Source organism: Pleurodeles waltl, chromosome 5 (assembly GCF_031143425.1).
Source record: "Pleurodeles waltl isolate 20211129_DDA chromosome 5, aPleWal1.hap1.20221129, whole genome shotgun sequence".
Lineage (NCBI taxonomy): Eukaryota > Metazoa > Chordata > Amphibia > Caudata > Salamandridae > Pleurodeles > Pleurodeles waltl.
Window position 1 is genome coordinate 117,451,547 of NC_090444.1, and position 20,864 is coordinate 117,472,410.

Sequence of the window (20,864 nt, forward strand, 5' to 3'; positions counted from 1 at the left end):
CTTTGGTTCATATTAATAAAATGGTTAGTGAGCATAGTTGAGTCACGTTTGCAACAAATCATGCTCCTATGCTCACAGATACGTGTTTCTACCCGCCTAGTTGTCACACCTATGTATCTGAGGTTACATGGACATTTTATAAGATGCATTACCTTTTTACTGCTGCAGGTTGAAATGGTTCTCAGTTCCCAGGGAATCTTAAGTCCGAGATCCAAATGTGTTGTCTTTTCTGTGGGTGGGCAAACACTGAACCTCCCACAGGGTACGTAGCCTACAGGTGGTGGAAGGTCTCAAAGTGTTTGTTGACCAGTAGTTGTTTTCTTTTCTTTAGGTCATATATGCACCAACATGTCTTTGATGCTCCTGTCCTTCTTTTAACCGTGCAATGGTTGCTCAAAGCGGAGGCCACCTGAAATCAAAATCCTCCAATTCTTCTTGATAATCATCCGTAGATGGTTAGATAGAGGACAGTAGGCGAAGACACAAATAAGTCTTTCTACTGAGGGTCTTTCATAAGACTCTAGTAGTTGTTCCCTATTATTGTTCAATGCTCCTTAGTATGCTCGTTGGATCAAGTTCATTCGGTAATCTTTTGCCTCTAATTTCTTGGTTACTTTGCATGTTTTGCAAATTCTTGTTTATTGGAACAGTTCCTTCTTAGGTGCAAACATTGGCCCACTGCTAGATTCTCTCTCGAAGATCTGGGGCGGAAACTATTGAATCTCAGTAGATTGTTCCCATCCTTGGGTTTATAATACACTTGTGTTAGAAGCTGGCCATTCATAGCTTCAATCAATAGATTCCGGAAAGGTAACGCCTTGCCACCTATGGAAATGGTGAATTGTAGGTGGGGGTCCAGAGCATTCAACCAATCCGCAAATTCCATTGCTTAATTTCTGGTACCCTTCCAAATTAACAGAACGTCATCAATGTAATTGTTCCACAGCCTGATCTTTTTTAGGAAGGGATTGGAAGAGTGCAAATCAAATTCTTTTTCAAAAGCATGAACATAGAAGTATGCTAGGCTTGGAGCAAAGGTGCTCCCCATTGATGTTCCGTGTACCTGAAGAAAGAACTCACCTTCTAACTCAAAGTAATTCCGAGTTAGGGCCACATGGCTATATCTAAAAGGAACTCAGAAAGTGTCATAGATTCCCAAGTCACTCTATTCAGGATCCCATCTATTACCTCTTGAGTGGATTCCTGGGGAATGTTGGTATACAATGATTCAACATCCAGGCCAATCAGTAGCTTCTCTTCATCATTGAAAGTCATGTTCTCCTGCAGTTTCAGAATGTCCTTGGTGTCCTGACTCCCTGAAAAGAACCAATATCACAGGGAACAAAAGATGAGCTGAAAACCCCTTTAAGGAGTGGGTTTCCAGATCGTGTTTGGAGGCCATGCACAGCCAATGCCCATTAGAGGATGGGATTCCTTCTCAGAACATCAGTGCCAGCCTTGGGAGCTTCTTTGTTTTAGTAGAGGGGTGGAGGATGATTAGAAATGCATCAAGCTGTGCTTGGCACTAAACCAAGCCACCACCAAGGCTCCACCTACTCCCTGCACACAGAACCTTTTTTTTGGAAGTTGCAGGTCTGACAAGGATTCCTAGCAAATGCAGTAGCTTTCAAGAATGTTATGTTATGCCTATTTGTATAGCAGACTAATCACCCGTGAGGGTATCCAGACGCTAATCAAGAGGGTAGGCAGAGGATTCCTTGGAGGTTATTTGAAAAACAAGGTCTTCAGCTTTGTGCGGAACTCAAGAAGCAATGAGGAGGATCTGGTGTGTGAGGTCTTTCCATGCTTTGTGGGAGATGTAGGAGAAGGAGCGACCTCCTACTCTGCTACTGTGTATGCGGGGTACATGTGAAAGTGAGAGTCCGGCTGAACAGCAGTGTTTTGAGGGTTGGTGAAAACGTATGCTGCTGTTGGGGCCAATGTTGTGTAGTGCTTTGTATATGTGCATGAGGAGTTTGAATTGGGCGTGTTTGTGCATGGGGAGCCAGTGGAGTTCTCTGACGCATGGTGAGATCTTGGAGCAGTGAGTTCGGTTGAGGATGAGTCTTGCTGCTGTGTTCTCGATTTTTTGGAATCTGTTCAGGAGCTGTTTGGTGATTCCAGCATGCAGTGTGTTTCTGTACTCGAGTCTGCTGGTTATGAATGCTTCTGTGACTGTTTACCTGACATTTTATGGTAGCCATTTGAAGATTTTTCTTAGCCTCCTTAGGACGTGAAAGCAGGTACAGCTCACCGAGTTGACTTGGGCAATTTATGTCTTATCCGAGTTGAGCGTGAAGCAGTTGTTTCTTATCTAGGCGGCTACCTCAGTCATGTAGATGGCAAAGTTAGCTCTTCCCATTGATGTCTTGTCCATAAGGGAGAGTATCAGTTATGTGCCATCTGCATAGGAGAGAATGTTGATGCTGTGGAACCTGATGATGTTGGCTTGTGAAGTCATGTAGATGTTTAATAGCGTCGGGCTGACAGACGATATTTGGCAACTCCACAGATGAGCTTCTTTTCTTCCAAAGTATAGGGTGGCATGATGACTTTCTGTGTTCTTCCATTGAGGAAGTAACAGATTCAGTTATGGGTGGGTTTTTGGAGGCCTGTCTTGTGAAGTTTTCTAATCAGGATGGAGTGGGAGACTGTTTTGATGGCCGCTGAGAGATCGAGCAGGATGAGGGTTTCTGTTTCTCCTCAGTCGAGGATCATCCTGATGTCGTCCGTTGGTGCAATGAGAGCTGTCTCTGTGCTAAAACCTGATTGAGTGGTGACCAGGAGCTGGTGTAGATTGAGCTGGTCTGCAAGATGCATGTCGATTACTTTTTCCATGACCTTGGCTGGGTTTGGTAGTACGTACATCTGGCAGCAATTTGCTATCTGAGTGAGGTCTGATGAAGGTTTTTTTTAGTAGTGCGTTAACTCCTGTGTGTTTTCAGACTTCCGGGAAGATGGCGTTAGTGATGGAGGTTTTTAGGATGCAATTGAGTGCTTTGCTGATTGAGGAGACCCCCAAGGATGGTTCTCATGATGTTAGCTGTTTCTGCCACAGCGGTTGATTTCCAAGTATTCATTGCTTTTCCTGAGTGCCATGTGGATAGGCTGGAGGTGAGACTGCTGTGGTTCGGTTGTTGGTCAGAGTTGTTTTAGATAGTTTTGTTGCTGAAGAATTCCAATAGGTTGTCACAACAGTTTTAGAAAGGGGTGATGCTATTGGTGGTAGATACTGGTGCAGGGAAGTCCTAGATGACTGCAAAATTCTCTTTGCTGCTGTTGGAGCTGAATTCTATGCACTTAGATAGGAAAATTTTCTTGGTTTCTTTGATTTATTGGTGGTAACGTCTTAGGGCCACTCTGAAGATGGCTTAAATGGGGAAATCATCTGACAAAGTGGTTCACTATGTGTCTCAGGGCCCTCTAGACAGGAGTAATGTGACACGAAAACTTGTAGCCACAATAACTCATGAACTGTATATCATATAAGGATGGTTTAATGTTTATAAGTTCAATGGAACCTGCTCCACATGCTGAGGGATTCACCTGGGCCCAGAAGAAAAGGTGAGCAAACCTACTGTGTTTCTAGAACTTGAAGGAACTGGAGAAGCAGGCTTGGCAGTCTGGGGGGCTGTAGTGAACTTCTTTCTTCTCATGCCTTGCCCACCACTTGATCACTTGTCCATTTTCCTATTACCAGGCAGGTCTGAAAGGCCCACTAGAGGGGACAATGCCTTCTTCCTTTGGTTTAGTCCTTTGATATATCTGCCATGTCCTTAACCCTCTTGTAAAAATAATGAATCTTCTGAACTTCAGTTTTGGACCAGATCAGTTGGGCTGTAGATTCTCATGGTTTCTGAGCAGGCTTCCTTTTTAAGTCATCCTTCATGCAGGTCTCATTCGGCCAGGCCTTGGCTGTGTCTCTCTAGCTCAGGGCTGCTTATCCCTACTTGACAAGACCCAATTGTTTTGCTTTTCACTAATGACCGAGCTGAACTACTCATACACTGACAAAAATCTCTGGAATGCACTTCTTAGCCCAAAGAAGATATTTATTATTTCACTATGCACGGTTCCTAAAAGGAGATTAGCATGTTGAAAGCACACATTTAAAAATAGTCATAGCAATGAAATGAAAACATACCAAAATGATTCTCCACTGCAATATACACAGCAAATATATGTATCTATATTACAATGCAAAGCAAATAATGAATAAAAATGCATCACCGTAGGGCCTGTCAGGTGCTTCATCTTTCTCATGCCACCAAGCCGATGACCCCGTTCGACTGAGAGAAAGAGAGATCTCCACCCTCACAGGAAATCTGTATAGGCATCAGACGTCCGAATCCTGATTGAAGCCACCCCATCTCTCACTGTCACACTGGGTCTTTTTATATCTTAAAAAAAACAAAGGAGCTTTCTGGAAAAAACCCTCCTTTTGTAATTCAAACGTGCTGGCTAGTTTAGGTATGCTTTGAAAATAACACGTTGGGGTTTGGCCACAATCCCAAGATGTCAAGTCAAAACAAGGCTGTTCCCTGCCATTTGAGTAGATCCTTATCAACCAAAGCCCTTGGTGAGAAAAAGCACGAAAACAAGACAGAATGCACAATTTACAATGTGGAAAATCACCGGCAGCCTTAAACATGGCAGTGTCTAGTGCTATGATAAAGTCAATAAGCAGAATGAATCTAAGGCTAAACTGAATACAAAATGTAGTCTTTAACTGGTAAACACTGGACAGCTAATCCATGTGCAAAGTGGTGCAACACAAAGTCAGTGGTCAAAACATATATTTCACTACACCAATACTCTTCGTCCTAAAAGGGGCTACAATTTCAGATTTCAACTGATGTCCCAAGCGTACTTTTAGCATAGGGGCATGCAAAAAAAGGGTATTGTACCTTTTGACAGATGTGGTTCTCTGAATTGTTTGCAGACAACTCGCCCCAAAGAAATGCTGATTTACCTAGCATTAATGAGGTCAGTTGGTGTGGGCAGAACTCCCATATAGGGAACAACATAGGGAATACTTATTTGTCAGGTGGAATTAGAGTCTCACCAGTACTCACTCAAGGACCACACAATCCACAATTAGCCCTAGTATCTCACATGGTTTACAGGATAGAAGAGTTGAGATAGTGTTACCTAATGATGTCACCTGAACTCAATAGGTTATTTCTCACACCCGATGCATAAGCCACCCTGTCACTTAGTTCCTGCAACATTCCCTACACTGGGCTTATCCGGGAGCTGGGGAATGTTCTAGTAAGCAAGACAGAGTTTATATCTGGCTGTGGTGAGAATTAGCATGCATTTATCATTTATCTACTGTTCCTGATCTTCTCCGAATGTTATTGGGGCCATGGTGCCTGCTGGTCCAAGCTGTTCCCATCTTCATGGTGATGAGGACTGTCAGGCCACCACAAGAATGCTTCTCAGATCCTGGCCCACAGTGGAGGGATCTTTCTCAAATCCAGCTTCCTCAGTAGCTCATCCTGAGTGGTGCCGAGCACCTACCTTGCTAAAGACATCTCCACGCTCCAACCTTCAGAGTCAAACTACCTCAGATCTCACAGACCAATCTAGATCAGCCAGGCTTCAGACCTACCATTCCACCCCTGGCCAATTACTCTCCTAAACAAAGCATGTTGGAGGCCACACAGCCCACGCAGCTCTCATCATCTCACTTCTACGGGATACCTGTCAGTTTTTTTTACCCTAGTAGACTGTGTACAGTGCGGCCACTAAGACAGTCACTACTCTACTACAGACATTCCAGTGCCCTACTCACAAGCCCTGTAGGTAAAGACCTCTATGTATTCATTTTGTCACTTGACATTACTATTACTAGTACTATTGCTAGTATTACTACTGTTACCAATACTATTCATTTTACTATTATTGTTTATGTTACTATAGTATAGCTAAACATTTGTGCCTGCTGGCTGGCATGGTTGGCAACAGTCAGCAACAGTAGACCAGCTATAACTTTCCATGATGCTACCTAGACAGTAACACAAGACATAGGCCATTCAGGTATATGTGTCAGGATGCCCCATCATGATGTTAATGGCCCATCAGTCACACCTAAGCTCCCTTTGTGTGTGGCTGACCGGAGGGAATGCACAAGTCCGGCTGTCATTCCACCCCATTTGTTTATTGGAGACAGCAAAAGGCATCAGATGATTAAAGTAAGAAAATACCAACTTTCTAAAAGTGGCATTTTCAGAATTACAACTAAGAATCTGACTTCACCATAAGTTGTGATTTTAAATTCCAGAAACACCAAACTTGGGGTCCTATCTCTTCTCAATTTGAAATTACACTTATAAAATATAATAAGTTAATTCCCTACATAAGAGAAAGGCCTTGCAGAAGGGAAAAATTAATTTAGGAGTTTGCACTTCCAGGACATGTAAAACTTAAAAGTACATGCCCTAGGTTTTAAATACACTGCACTCTGCCCTTGGCAGTCTAGGGCCTACCTTAGGGGTGACATATGTATTAAAAAGGAAGGGTTGGGCCTGGCAAGAGGGTTAACTTGCCAGATCGACATGGCAGTTTAAAACTACACCCACAGGCTATGCAGTAGCAGGCCTGAGTCATGTTTGAAGGGCTACTGAAGTGGATGGCACAACTAGTGCTGGCGGCCAGCTAGTAGCATTTAATTAACAGGCCCTGGGCACAGGTAGTGCTCTTTTTTAGGGACGTGTAAATAAATTAGATATGACAATTGTGGACAAGCCAGTGCTACTATGTTTTAAGCAGAGAGCACATGCACTTTAGCACTGGTTAGCAGTGGTACAGTGGCCAGAGTCTTAAGGCCAACAAAAACTAGGTCAGAAACAGAGGGGAAGGAAGGCAAAACACTTGGGGATGACCCTGTAGAAAGGGCCAGGTCCAACAAAGGACTGAAGATGTTTAAACATATAAGGTCTGAACTTGCATCCAAGGATAGAACTAGCAACGCAGCAAAATCCAAAACTGAAAGTAAAGAAACACCAGTCAAGTCTCCAAGCCTATTAAAGCAGAACTGGAGCTACAGAATGGCGTGCATTTCAGAAACACACAGCGCTGAAGGTGAAGAAACCGGACTCAGGAAAGACTGGAACGGCAAGGAAGAATAAAACTGTGGCACTATGAGCAATAGTGTGCAGTGTGCCTATATGCACAGTAAACACACAATTACATTGGGCAAAGCATAGTTGCGAATATAATAGATGGGTTACTACTTCGTCCCAAGATGGACCAATCTCCACAATGGTATTTGGGTGAGTTGCTTACACGTGGCCTCTGGTTCTTACCTTCAGAAGGACTAGTTTGAGTGCAATCATCTAGTTACAGCTGTTTCTCAGCTCTCCACCTTTACTTGGTGAATCCACAATTACCAATTAGTGTTTCCTCTGATGCAAAGCAAGGCAGTGGCAATGGGTTGAGGGGTTAGGGACAAGTGACCTGGCAGATCTCTACTTCTTCCCATAGCAGACTAGGTCAGGAGGATGCTGCTGCACATCCCACATGAGAGAAAGACCGCCTATGCTCTTCCTGCTGAGGTGAACACCTGTCTCAATGGGCACAGGTTGTGTGCATCTAAGCCTAGGTGCGTTGGAGGTTTGCTGCTGAGATGCGCATGTGCAGACCAGGAGTCCTACCTCCTGCAGCAGACCCAGAAGCCTGAAGGATGCCTAGTGAGAAATGACACTTCGTGTGCCTATGGAGGGACAAGTGTTAACTCTTAATTTCACAGACTTGTTCTCAAAGTAAAAACTACTGAGCGAAACACGTCTGCACAGAGCAGTGAGCAGAAGGAACAAGCACTGGCGTAACAAAGGCCCCCGCGTGGCGGGCGAATGGGGGCTAGATTCAGGGGACCCCCTCAGCAGAGCACCTGGGCTGAGTGAGTCCGGAGGCCCCCCTCAATGTTCTTTACAGGGATTGTGGGGGGGCTCCAGTTTTGTTAAGCCAATGGGAACAAGGGTAGAGTGAGCTCAATTAGCAAGATCATTGTAGAGAAGATGAGAGAGTGCTGCGTACACGTGCAATGCTGCCAACTCCCAGTGCTTAATTTGTCAATAAAATAGTGTAGGTGCCTGAAGCTCGGCTCAGAAGTCCAAAAGGAAGGAGATGAGACCTGTTAAAGATAGAGGGGGTCATTCTGACCCTGGCGGCCACCGCGACCACCGACCACGGGAGCACCGGCAACAGGCTGGCGGTGCTCCCACGAGCATTCTGACCGCGGCGGTTCAGCCGCGGTCAGAAGCGTTCCCGCTGCTCGGGGGAATCCTCCATGGTGGCGGAGCGCGCTCCGCCGCCATGGGGATTCTGACACCCCCTACCGCCATCCTGTTCCTGGCGGGTCTCCCGCCAGGAACAGGATGGCGGTAGGGAGTGCCGCGGGGCACTGCAGGGGCCCCTGTAAGAGGGCCCCACTGTGTATTTCAGTGTCTGCAATGCAGACACTGAAATACGCGACGGGTGCAAACTGCACCCGTCGCACCCCTGCAACTACGCCGGCTCAATTCTGAGCCGGCGTCCTCGTTGCAGGGGCATTTCCTCTGGGCCGGCGGGCGCTCTTTTGGAGAGCGCCCGCCGGCCCAGAGGAAATGTCTGAATGGCCGCCGCGGTCTTTTGACCGCGGTGCGGTCATTTGGCGGCGGTACCTTGGCGGACGGCCTCCGCCGTCCGCCAAGGTCATAATCACCCCCAGAATGTGCATCAGAAGCTACTGCTATCACAGAAGACTTCAAACATAAAGGCAACACTAAAGAAATCTAAATTTTGTTCACAATGGTTTCCGAAACTTGGATTTGGAGTTTATGTATTCTAAACCAGCGCACCTGCCCGCCAATGCGAAAGAAATTGTTAAACTCCGATACAAAGAGCATGTTACGTACCTTAGATATCAAGTGGCAGAGAAATTGAGTTCTTTCAATTCATATGTACAAATTTCATCATCAGATTCGTTAGAACCTTATTTTGTTTGGTTCCCGATCTCTTCTCTATATTCTTTACTTGTACTTTTTAGATTTAACATGATCCATTTTAGAGTGGCGTTTCCGATAAAATGCGTGTGGGAAAAAACATTACCGCCATGCCCCTGCGACAATTTCTCAAAACAAAGTACTTGTCACTTTATTTTATTTTGTACACTCTACTCAGTTCCTAGGGAAACATTTTTATTACCTATTTTGCGTAATTTGCACACCTCTTCTCACAAAGAAGGATTGATTGGCATTCAAAGGCTTTCATCCAAACAAATGTGCAGCTCTATTTTAAGCTTTATTAAATCCGCTATCACCATTAGGAACCGATATGAATTAGTAACGTGATTACTTATTAAGGGAATTCAGATATTGTTTTACTGTTGTATACGATTTTATAAGTATTTATTATTTTATATCAATTTAGTAGGTTCAAGTGGTAAGCTTGGTTTTATTGACTTGTAGATCAAAGAGACTTGCCTTTGAATTATGCAATAAGTACTGTATTTTATGATGACTTATATGTATGTATGTGCACTTTTATGGCAATACGCCTAATAAAATTATTTTGACTGACTGACTGACACTAAAGAAATCATAAAGTAAAAATAACACACTGACACTTAAGGGAACTAACTTGTGTGAGTATGTGCTCCTTGTGAGACAGCAAAATGCAGTCACTCAAAGTGAAGCACCACTGCCTCATGCTCTATGCTGTAGTGGGTGGAAGCAAAATGTGACTGACACAACAACAGATCAAAGGATGAAGAGCAGTGGCTAAAATCCCCCATATGTAAGTGTATTATACATATGTTAGTAAAATCAAAAGGTCTTGACTAATGCCAGACCTAAAAATAACCCAATCCAGTCCGATGCAAAAACCCCAGGATAGCAACTGAGCCATTTATTTATTCCTGAAGCAATAGAAATCACCTTCTTTTTAGGTATCGCTGAAAACGTGCATGGCCTGTCATCAAGTCTCGCTGAAACAGTGCATGGGCTGTCACCAAGATCCTATGTTTCTAAAAAAAATATAAACCTAAAAAGGCTTAGAGGCCGATTACTTGCCATGGATTAGCTCCATCATTGCTCTCATTTTGTTCCTTCTCAGTGGTCCATCGCGTACTGGCTTCACTTCCTCTGTGTGCATTGACAGAGCATCGACCAAGTATTGATTATTTGTTTTATCAGTGTCCGCGCCTGAATTCATAAGTGTTAAATACTCCAGCACTTTACACACGCAAGGCATAAAAAAAAAGCAGTGACTTGATGCCTCAGGATTGCAGTATCATTTGCTTATTTTCCAATCAGGTGAAGAATGCACATTTATTTTCCAGTTAGGTCAAGCACAAAGAAGTGTGCAAGCTTTGAACAATAATTTCATCTTGGTGCAACTTTCTTTGATCCAAAATGGCACATGCTTTAGTTGCGCTCTGCAATTATAGAATATTTTAAAACATACTGAGGTTTTCATCTGTAGCTTATGCAGTGCAGTGACAGTGTGAAGATCTTGTACAGGAGACTGAAGGCCTGATTTAAATATTGGCGGATGGGTTACTCCGTTACAATGGTGACTGATATCCCATTCACCGAAATCTAAATCCCATTATTTCTTATGGGATTTAGATTTTGGCAGACAGGATGTCCGTCACCGTTGTGATGGAGAAACTCATCCACCAATATCTAAATCAGGCCCTGAGTCAGATTTTGTTCTGACTTTATTGACTATTTCATTTACCTGTTGCTAATAATTACTGGTATGAGATGGCAAACTTCATGGCCTTTTAGATTTACATTTTTATTTGTATAAGAGCAGGGTGAAAGTTTAGACATTGACCTAGTCAGGGAGGTTTTACATTTTCAATTAGTGGTGGCTAAATGCCCCAGTCCCGGGGTGGGCTTCCCCCCTGGTCTTATTATATTGGAAAGCACCTTGCTTAGTAACCACATGTGAGAGGGAGACCTCACCCATACTTATAGCAAGCAACTGAATTTAACCCTAATCCCTCAGTATAACTATGCTGCCTGAATTATGTGGCAAGGGAGGACCACATTAAGTGGTAGGATTTACTAACTTATGCAGCAAGAAAATGCAGGCACAATGTCGCATATTTAGGGCCTCGTTATGAGTCTGACGGTACCAGGACCACCAAATTTGAGGTCGCACCACCAACAGGCTGGTGGAGAAGACCCCACACTATGACCATGGCGGTATTCACAAAAGAATACAGTCAAAGCACCACACGGATGACGGTAGCCACCTGCAGGTCAGCAGAGACCATGTTTCCGCCGGACAGATTACGAGGTTGCACACAACCAAGGTTTCTGCCGCGGTCGCACCATCATGGAAACCCAGGCGGAAACCAACTGCATAAAAGGAGACACTCACCTTCAGGAAGCCATACTCGTCTGGAGCCACTATGGAACCAGAACTATATGTCTTCCCGCTGCTTCTACTCGCCAGAGACACCGGAATCAACGCCGAAGATGACAACAGCATCCATGAGTACACACACTTACCTGTCACTGTTGTAAATTGCCAGAGTTTGTACGTTCACACAACATACCAATCAGGAATGGGGGCGAGGGCGGCACACACACGTAACCTGACACTGACACGCACACTCACACTCACAGATAGCCACATACACACATACACAGTACACACACTACGGCCATCACACACCTGTCAAAAACACACACCTACTCACAGAAACACAGCACCAGCACAGTCACACCAAACAACACACAACACCACAAAACGTCACTACAACACCACTGCCGCAACACTAGCAATGCATTGGCAAGCACCCACAATACACACTACCCATTGACAAATCACACATACAACACAACGTACCACTAATAGGGAATGAACATACACAATCACACAACCATACAGCGCAGCATTCGACATGCCCAACAAACACACATCACAACGTAACTGACATACCATTCACCAAACATGCACACAGTCAAAGCACACAAAGCCACACAATACTGCAACAAACACATGTCAACAGACAAACCACTCAATACCTTGACAACAACATGTTCTCAACATACACATGGCCATCACACAACACACACCCATCACTTGGGGACAAATGAACTGCATACAACCTCACATGCTGCCCAGACAAAACAGGTAGCACAAGCACCACTCAAACACAAATACTTACACACAAACAATGTCAGTCATTCCCAAATGTGCCCTAAGAAAAGCAAGGCAGGACAAACATGAAATGTCGAAACCAACAACTTGTTGGCCCAAAGATGTACTAAAAATTAGGATAACCAGTAAAATGTCCAAGGCCATAGGCCAGTCCAAACTGAAATAAGCAACATTCACTTGATGCACATCTGTGTGCCCCAAACGTGACTCCTGACTGCCATGTAACCTCCACAGGATGAGGCATCAAGGGGGCAAGCAGGCACCTCAGGGATTATCAGGGGTCGGTAAGTGGGGGATTTGGGCTCAGGGTTCAGAGGGGGTCCTTTGGGATTGGGCTTGGGAGGGGGATTAGGTCTAGGCTTAGTGGAGGGCTGGGTTCTCTTGAGAGTGGTAGACTTCTTGGCAGAGGAAGGGGCATGGGTACTTGCATGGGGGAAGGGGAGGCCTTGGAGGTGGAAGGGACAGGCCTGGGGAGGGAAACACAGCATGTAGGGGTATCACAAGGGGAAAGAGGAGTAGGGAAAAGGTCAAAACATGAAAGGAACACTTTTTTAGATAGAAAGGGACAGTCCTCAGAAGGGGGTTTGGGAGTGGAGGGTGAGGCAGTGGTTGTCTGACGTGTTGATGGGGTTGTCATGGGTGTGTGTGTGAGAGGTATGCTTATGGGTGGTGGGTATCTGTTGGGTGGCTGAGTGAGCATGTTTATGTGTATGAGACTGAGGGGGATGGAGGTGCTAGGGGATGCTGTGGTGGGTGGGTGACTGTCTGTTGGGGTGGTGACTGCAGATATGGTGGATGTGCTGCATTTAGGAGTGTCAAGTGGTTGTGATGTCTGTTGGTGTGGTGACTGGGGTGGCTGTCTGAGGGTCTGCTGTGGTGCTGTCTGTGAGTAGGATTGGTGTGGTGGCTAGATCTGTGAATGTTGGTGTAGTGTCTGCAGGTGTGTCAGGTGTGCTGTCAGTGATGCTGGGTGTGGTGGGGGTGTCAGGGCAGGTAGTGACTGTTGCTGTGTGTGCAGGTGTTTGTTGCTTGTATGCATGCCGGAAGTGTGTCTTGTGGTGCTTGTGTTTGTCTGAGCTACCCTTGAATGTTGAGGTGGATGCTTGCCTGTCTGTCTGTTTGCTTTGGCTGGGTCGGGTAAGAGGGGATTGGGTTTGGGAAGAGGAAGGTGGAGGGGGGACGGGAGACAAAAGGTGACTGGCTGCCATCAGTCTGGAGGTCAGAGCCTGAAAGGATCTCTGTAGGCCAGCCAGTGCACAGTGAATGCCCTCCAGGAACACATTACTCTGTTTTATCTGAGTTGCAAGTCCCTGGATGGCATTCACGATGGTCAACTGACCCACAGAGATGGACCTCAGGAGGTTAATAGCCTCCTCACTGGGGTCAGCAGGGCTGACAGAGGCAGTGGCAGATGTGTCTGTAGTAAAGGAGACACCCAGCCTCTTTAGTGAGCAGGCACGGTCAACTGGGTGGGGAGCTACAGGGAGGGCAGCAGTAGTTAGGGGGATGGCGGACTGAGATGATGCTGGGGTGGTCCCAAGTGGGTCCGCCACCACCAGGGATTTATTACCAACATAATTTCCACTTTATAGGATGTACACCCTGATCAAAAATCACCTTTCCCAATATATAATTCTGACCTGACAATGGGGATACCTCCTCAGACCTCATAGGGAGTGTAGTGAGTTTGACATAGCTAAATCCTACTAGGTAGGAAAGCCTCACATTAAGTTTCGATCTATTTCAGGACACAAGATTACTTGGCCCTGTTACTCATCTGCCAGACCCAATGTTGCACATAGAGCAACTTCCAGTGGAATGGAACCGGTGAGAGACCAAAGAGCTGTACAACTGATCAATTGGGTAAATTGACTTGGGAACACTAGGTGGGTAGGATGACACAGCTGGTTACACATATTTATGGCTGAGTAGATGTACACATATTACACAGTCAGATCTGCATCTCCACACGCAGTCATGCTATTTGGTTGACATAGGTTATGAACATGTTTCTCTACACAATACTATGGCAACATCTCTGTATTTATGTGGCCAACTAGAATACTATGTCTACCTAGGTGACACTTTACCTGTATGACTTTCCACATTGTCACAGATTAGATACTTATACATCATACACTGAATTTGCAGAGGCATGTACATAGGTTCAGTCAATACTTACCTCCTTGTGGCTTCTGTGCTGCCCTCAAACGCCCATCTATCTCAGGGTTGGACACCTCCAAAATGCAAGCCATTAAGGGGGTCAAGGTCCGATGAGCACCCCTCCTTCGTTGGGAGGACATCCCATGTGTTCTTGAACACAAGAAAAGGAACTGAGCTACAACTAATATTCACTGTTGTTTACCATGTAAAACAACCAAACAATCAAGATAAGTGCAATACAAAAATGATATTTATTTCATATGTATGTACAACAACACACCAATAATAGTCCAAGAAAGATATATACATATCTACATGTTCAAAGGGAAAGACACACACATTTATATAAATAGTAAATGGACAAAGACAGGGAGTTATACAAGACAACACACAGAAAATTATAGAAACATAACATAAAAAGAAGAAAACAAGAAGTCCAAACTATACAGAATACAATAAAATACAAATTGAATATATACTTTCTCTATGGCACTACTATAAAGCCTAAATAACATTCACAGTTATAACATATTGTAACTTAGAACAAGATCACGTCTCCACTTAATTCATAAGAGAAAGTTACTTGGACCCTAGAATTTCATATTTCATTCTAACAATTGTAGGAACTAAGCCTACGCGCGTTTCGGCAGTAAAAACTCCGATTTGTAGAACCGCCTTCATCAGGGCAATTCCTTTTTAATATTCGATGACTGATATCGCAGGTTTTTTTAAAAATTCTCGTCTTTCCCATCTGAATCAAACCCGATGACAATGTTGGTGCGTTCCCTTAGAAAGAGAACACAAAAAACGTGATTCTCTCGCTTCAGCTTCTGATCACACAGGGCTCCTTATAACGGCATACAGCCAGATTCACGAATCCATCTCATAATGGTCTTCAAAATAACCGGATTTCTAGGTGGAAAAAGTACATTTACAGCTTCCATCACTCTTCCATCTTCTGATACACCGACTTCTCCATGGCGAATGTGGCCCGAAAGCGCCCGATAAAAAAAAAAAGTGTTCTTCCAGGCCCAACATCTCAGGTTCTCCCACTGCTTCCTACAGTGGGAGCTCTACCAGCTGTGGACCCTCAGGGTCCCCACTTGCTTGGTGATGGCACGCCAAGTTCCCTTCTTCTGATGGACATTGACCTGCATGGATGACACAGACAAAAGGAAAAAGTCATGTCCATATGCACCATACCAACAGTAGTAGACAGAACACTTCAGTGACAGTAAGTAGGCAAACACTCCATCCGTTTAGCTTACACTCATTTACAAATTAGCATCTGCATGCATCAACACCTTCACTACTTTGCATTTCAGGTACACCATCATACACCGCACCTATTATACATTGGTTTTGCATTGGACTCACACGCTACTCTGTTGCACCATATAGCTGTTCATACAGGGGTAGGACCTCCTCCAAAAGCTTATCCTGCTCTTCCGGGGTGAAGGTTGTGGCCCTATAACCTGCAGGACGTGGCATGATTCTCCCAGAGGCAGTCCACAGCAGCTCAGGTAGTGGAGGTTTTGCTGGCAGCAGTGTCAGGAGTGAAGTGAGCAATACTGCAGAAGATGGCGGTCACGTCTGCCACATAGATTGGCCACATTGGCAACATTGGCCCAAGTCCGCCAAAGGCTGCAATGTCTTCCAATGGCAATTTCCACCATGGTTGTGACCGCCTACCGCCATGACTTTCGCCGGCAGACTTAGGTCACTTCCACATGTCCAGTACAGTAGGTCAGGTGGCTGCCATTTTAAACACATTTCATGTATAGAAGAGTTTTCAATTCTGCATCATGAACTATACCCCCATATTGTGACTATATCTATAAGTACTGCCTTCATGTTTAGTTGTCTATTTGTGCATCTGTGCAGTAAATGTTGTGTAACTGTAGGACATGTGGTGATAGCAATGTACACCTACTCTGAGGTTCCTATGTGCTTATAAAATGTAGATAATGTGCAACAATATGTGTAAGACATGCAAAGTCGGTCGGACTTACAAACATATTCATTAACAGATGAATATATATGTGCAGTTAAATAGTTAGTTGAGGGAATATGCACCAAGGAGGATGCCATTGGATGCATAGCTATGTGCTGTACTGTAGATGTCAGAGGTTGTAACCAACCTCGACAGCAGATATGTGTGAGTTGTTTATTTAACTTTGCATATTGTGTGCATGCTGCATGTCACATACTATGTTTACATCTTTTCACATAGTTAGCCTGCCATGAGGAGAGGAAGACAACCACCAGTGGACTGTCCAGTCGTAAACCTGCACACCATGTAAGAGAGACATTGTATCCAGACATATCGGCTGAATCATCATGCTATCATGGATCTTTATGATCAATTGGAGCCAGATCTGATGCCTGACATTTGCAATCCCTATAGCATACCTCCCATTGTGCAAGTCTTGTCAGTGGTACACTACCTGGCCACTGGGTCCTTTCAGAATACTAACTGCAGGGATGTCTCAGCCCATGTTCAGTCTGGTTTTGAAGGATGTACTGTGTGCATTGTTGAAACACCTGGACAGCTACATCAGGTTTCCTCAACCATACAGATTTGGCTTATGTGAAGGCAGAGTTTCATGCAATGGGACACATTCCACATGTGGTTGGAGCCATAGATGGCACCCTTGTTTCACCCCCAGTACCAATGAACAGATGTATGGGAACAGGAAAAACTACCACTCCAAAAACGTTCAAGTAGTGTGTCTGGCAGACAAGTACATTTCACAAGTCAGTGCTAAGTATCCAGGATCAGTCCATGATTCCTTCATCATGCGGAACAGCAATGTCCCACTGCTGATGAAACTACTCCACACAGAGAGGGCCTGGCTGGTTGGTAAGTTACAATTGAAATGCGTGTTTGCAATGTATGTCTCCTGCCATCACAATGTCGCATGTCCCACATATATGTTTGTGTTGTTCTACCAAATTGTTCACAGGTGACTCTGGCTATCAAAACCGCCCTTGGCTGTTGACCCCGGTGGGGCACCCAACCATCCTAGGGGAAGTCCGCTACAATGAGGCCCACAGGAGGACAAGGCGTGTCCTTGAGAAGACTTTTGGGTTCCTGAAGGCAAGATTTAGGTGCTTGGACATATCAGGAGGAGCCCTCCTTTACACACCCAACAAGGTATGTCAAATTATAGTTGCCTGCTGCATGCTCCACAATCTTGCCCTGAGACGACAGATACCATTTAGACCAGATGAGGGGGAGTCAGCAGAACCTGTGGGTGGAAATGCACATTTGCCAAGTGATGAAGAACCAGAGGAAGATGAAGCAGGAGTCTCTAGGGCAGATCTCATCCATCAGTATTTCAACTGACTAAAAGGTATGTGAAGTTGACATAATATTGTGATTTAGGGCCACATGTACGAAAGTTTTGCGAGTCGCAAATTGTTTGCAGCGCTATTTGCGACCTCGCAAAAAGCGAAATGGTATGTTCCAATGCCATTTCAGAGTCCCAAATAGCGATGTGACCCATTACCGACTCGCAAAAATTGCGACTTGAAATTGCGACTCGCATTAAGAAATGGCAAATTGCGAGTCACAAACCGAATGTACAGAGGCAGTCGCAAAAAGCCCGTTTTGCACACCCAGATTAGCACTGATTCCAAACAGGTGGTAACCAGAACCAAAGTTGAAAAGCAGACCCAGAAGGCATCAGGGTTTCTCAAAATGGCTGCACTATACATGATTGCATGGAGGAGGAGAGTCCAGGCTGCCCAGCAGAGAGACACATAGCCAGGTTGTGCAGTACGAAAAAAAAATCCCTTTAATGTCAGGAGTGTAATAATGAACTGTTGACGTCTAAACAGCAAGAAAAAAGTAAAATGTAATGTCTGACACATTTACATCATGTGCCTCAGGCAAATCCCAGATTAGCAAAATCACACCCTCCTGTGACTACGGTGACCATGGCCTGATCCTGGTTGGTCCCCTGATCCTTGGTGGGCACTGCTACTCTGCAGGATGCGTGCATCTGAGGCAGAAACGCTGCTCACGCTGGAGATGTCCTCACTATCCTCAGGGGTATCACCAATGCCCCTTGCTGTCTGGGTGGTCTATATTAGGTCCACTGCATGACTGATGAGCCCTAGTTCCCTTGCTACATCACTGGCAAAATGCCCAAGTTCCACCTGTAGCTTTACGGTGCGCCTTGAAAGGCAGGTAGTAGTGGTTGCAAGGCGGCCAATTGACTGACTCAGACGGTCCAAACGGGCAGCAGTGTTGCGCTCTCTGTGCCTTGCCTAGGCCCTATCTGCCACCATTTCCCTGACCAGGTCATTGATGGAGGTGGTGAGGATTGCCATGTTGTTGTTCATGGTAGTGAATTGTGTGTCAACATTGGCATAACCCTGTGAGAGGGTCTGTTGTAGTCTGTGCAGGTTCCTGTTCATTACCCACATATGTTTATTTTGCAGGCGGTGACTGCTCAGTAGGGATGCCTCCAGTCCTAGAAATTGTTCACCTGTGACTTCCTCCTCACCTGCTGACTGTGTTTGACGTTGCCGTCTCCGCCCAGACCCAGCTGACCTATGTGGCCAACTCACACTCATCTGTGGCCCCGGTGTTAGGTTGCCTGTCACAGTGTCGATATCTGTCTCCTCGGTGGTCTCACATGCATGGTGGACAAGTGGTGTGGTCATGCACTCCCCTGCTGTTACACAGGCTGCCTCGTCTGCTGTGATGGTGGTAGATTCTTCTCCCTGCACAGTAGGGTCATTGGTGGGTACTTGTGGGAGACCTGTGGGACACAGGGGATACACTGTCAGTGCCTCTCATATGTGTGGTGTATCACAATAAATATTCATCAAAAGTTGGACTACTGTACTACATTGCCCATAATGCATTGTTCTGTAGGTTGCATTATAGGCATGGAGCAAATCTGGAGGATGCATGCTTTTGTGTACTGTGGCTGTGTGCATGATGCATTGAGTGGTGTAAATAAGTGATTTTTGATACTTACTTTTGGATGTTCCCGGTGCAGAACTGTCCAGGTCCCCAATTCCTACCACAGCCTCCGGCTCCAGAGTGGTCTCCACCATGCTCTCAATGGCTGTAGGAGGTGGTACTGTTGATGGTCCTCCTCCAGTTCCGTGCACCTCCCTCATCCGCTCTGCCACCCTTTCTTTGGTCCTGGACCTGAGGTCGTACCACCTTTTGCGGACCTCATCAATGGTGCGATGGCTGACTCCAATCACATTGATTTTACTCAGGATGTCCTGCCAGATCTTCTTCTTTTGTGTGTCAGGGACACTCATTGATGCCTTGCGAACAAGACATCGTGGTGCAGGCAGCACTCCTCAGTCAGGACCTCCAGCTCCTTTTCTGAAAACCTTAGTTTCCTCTTCCTCCCTGCAGTGGGTGTCTCCTTGTCCTGAGCTGAAGTTGCTCCTCTCAGCTGGGTATGCCTCTGCTGTCTGTGCTGGGTAGACTCCTCCCTGTTCCATGGGGGGTACTTCCTGGTTCTGATGTCATCACTCAGAACCAGGAAGTGTGTTTTCTCCAATTTTATTTGCACCCGCGTGCAATTTGCGAGCCAGTCGCAATTTGCGACTCTGGACCATACCCTTGTGCAATTTGCGATATCGCAATTTGCGATTTCGCAAATTGTGGTGCGACTCTGCACTGAATCGCAAAATGGTATTGCGATTTCTACCTACATCCCATTTTGCAAGTCGGAAATAGCGATTCGCAAGGAGTCACTATTTCCGACTCGCAATTCTTTAGCTTTGTACATGTGGCCCATAATTTTGTAACCTGAAGCAGATGGGTAGCATGTCACCTCCTTACTTGCATCATCTGTGGGGTTGTAGATGGCTCCAATGCGTCTGAGTGAGTTGTGCTTGCAGACTGATAGTTTTTTATTGTGTGCAGGACAGAGTGGTCTACAGTATCATGTATTGGTATAGTAGATGTAAAGTCACTCATGTGGACATGACTTCTGAGGTACTGGGTTTTTCAGAACCGGTACTGATCCGGTAACCCAGCGGTGCCAGGGTACACCCAAAGACCTCGGGTACTTTCCTGATTCAGACTACAGAAACTCAGAGTCTTCTAGGTGAAGTCAAAGATCGAATTTATTGGCTGCAACCAAGTAACAAGCGTCCTAGAAGTACAACAGCACGGTTTGTATGTTCTCAGGAGACTGTGTGTCAATGCAAAATCAGGTTTCCTTATATACAGTTTTTTAAGCTTCAGGCAAACATTCTTGACATTTTGGTTGGTCATTCACATGTTTTCACTACAAAGGAAAAAACAGTGTCATGATGAAACCTCATATTTCATGTCATCCAACCCATAATAAATTACCCGGCAAGGCCTAGAATTTCACATCAGATAAGTGTGGACCCCCAATAAAAACGGGCACCTCCCCCTCGTAAAGTAAGAAGAAGAAAAGAGCAGGTGCAGGTGTGAGCAAGATTAGGCAGGGTGTGTTAGCGATAATAAGGGTTTTATGGCCTGGTGTGCCTTGATGCTATCTGATTCGGCCACTGGGACGGGGACTGAC